The 2183-nt window shown below is 31.7% G+C and overlaps 1 pseudogene across 1 annotated transcript; it reads left to right on the top strand.

The window, feature by feature from the left end:
- The first annotated feature begins 1314 nt into the window (after positions 1 to 1314).
- Positions 1315 to 1750, top strand: LOC308514919 (large ribosomal subunit protein uL24-like; annotated as a pseudogene). Its single transcript has one exon. The product of its transcript is annotated as a large ribosomal subunit protein uL24-like (transcript).
- Positions 1751 to 2183: the final 433 nt, after the last annotated feature.

Below are 2183 nucleotides of genomic sequence, written 5' to 3'. Positions count from 1 at the left end.
TCAAGCTCATTGCTAGTGTGGCCCAGAATTTTTATATATTTAGTGGGGGTTTTTTCTGCTATTCTATCAGTTACTGAGATGGGTGTATTGAAATCTAAAATTATTATTGCAAAATTTTCTCTTTTTTTTAGGCTGTAAACTTTTGCCTTATATTTTCAAAATGTGTCATTAGGTACATACATATTTAGGATTGTCATATCTTCTCCTTGAAGTGTTACTATAAAATGTCATTTATTGTCTTTAGTAATACGTCATTTCTTAAAGTCTCTTTTGCCTGGTATTAATATAGCTACATTTGCTTTGATTTTGTTAATGTTGATATGTCTATACTCTTTTGTATCCTTTTTATAGCTTTTTATTTCAATTGTGTTTTGCCTTTTTATTTAAATTGGTGCTCTTATAAATAGCAATAATTAATTTTTTAGTCTGCTTGGTCAAATAATAATAGTGAAGTATTTTGAAATTCTCCAATATGATATTAAATTTCCTTCCATAAATCTACAAATATTTTGCTATAACTATTTTGAGGAACATACAAGTTTATAATTGCTTTATCTTCCTGGAAAATTAATTTTTATAATTTGGTATTAACCACTTTTACACCTAATTGCATTTTTCCCAAAGTCTGTATTTTTCTGCCAGTGTTCTTTTGCTTACTATTTTTGGGGGAATATCTTTCTTTTTTTCTTTTTTTACTTTCAACCTTTCATGTCCTTATATTTTAGGCCTTTCTCATAAACAACAAAACATTTTTTCTTTTTCAAATTTGATAATTTCTTTTATAGGGGGTTAAGTTCATTTCCAAGTTGTGGGAATTAATGATATATTTAGACTTGTTACTATTATCTCGCTTTGCAATTTCCACTCATTCTTCTTTAAGTTTTTCTTTCTTTTATTGCCTCTTTGTTTCAACTTTGTATGGTTATTATAATTACTATTACTGTTATTCCACCTTTTTATTATTATTTTGGAAGTTATATACTTAAGAAATTCTATGAATAATCAATAATTTTAATTTTTTCTCCCTGCCTGAATAATTCTCAATCATAAACTCCCTACGTACAGTCTATTTCCATCTGCCTCATTTTCAATGCCACACATAAGAAATTATTTTCATTTAATATAACATATATAGTTTAAATTTATTTAAAAAAATTAAATTAAAAATATAAATGTATTCAGGGCAAAGATTTGATGGGAAAGTGGGTGTAATCTGGAGCCATCCGTTCACAGATACAGCGGGTCTCAACCTCGAAGTCTCCATACTCTTTCGGTGGCTGAGCAGCAGCCAGGGGGAGGGATCAAGATGTCTAAATGAAGTTCAGTCTCTTTGTGACTTCTGACTGGAGCAAGAACCATAAAAGGCATTTTAATTCACCTTCCCACATTCTCGGGAAGATGATGTCTTCTCCTCTTTCCAAAGAGCTGAGACAGAAGTACAATATTCGATCCATGCCCATCCAAAAGAATGATGAAGTTCAGGTTGTTCAGGGACATTTACAAAGGGCAGCGAATTGGCAAAGCAGTTCAGGTTTACAGGAAGAAATATGTCATCTGCATTGACCAAGCGCATAGGAGAAAGCTAATAGTACAACTTTCCACGTGGGCATTCACCCCAGCAAGCTGGTTATCACTAGACTAAAGCTGGACAGAGACGTAAAAAGAGCCTTGAAGTTAAAGCCAAATCTCACCCAGTAGGAAAGCAAAAGGGCAAATACAAGGAGAAACAATTGAGAAGATGCAGGAATAAGACAATCTTAGATACAACTTTCATTAAAAACTTAAAATGAAGAAAAATGTATATATAAATTGTTTAAATGTATACTTCTTTATTTCTACGCTCTACATTTCTTTTGGCATATCACAAATTTTAAATGGGTTTCTTTGTATTTTTTATAAATCCTTTAAAAGTTCCGTTGGTGAAGATTTATTTGTAGGGAAAACATATCTGATCCATATGCCTAAAAAGGTCTAGTTCATCCTTGATTTTTGGATATAAAGTTCTAGGTTAATAGTGATTTCCTCTCACCTCTTTAAAGATATTGTTCCACACAGTCTCCTGATTTATGTTGTTGCTGACAAGTCTATCATTTACTATTATTACTCTGTTCAGCTCTGGCTGCTTATACAACCTTGTTGCTGTTAATGGAGTCCTGAAGTTATGCCACAATGTGCCTACACAT

Source organism: Myotis nattereri (assembly GCF_964212035.1).
Source record: "Myotis nattereri genome assembly, chromosome: 3".
Classification (NCBI taxonomy): Eukaryota; Metazoa; Chordata; class Mammalia; order Chiroptera; family Vespertilionidae; genus Myotis; species Myotis nattereri.
The sequence above is the reverse complement of the archived record's forward strand: the minus strand, read 5'-3'. Positions and strand labels throughout refer to the sequence as shown.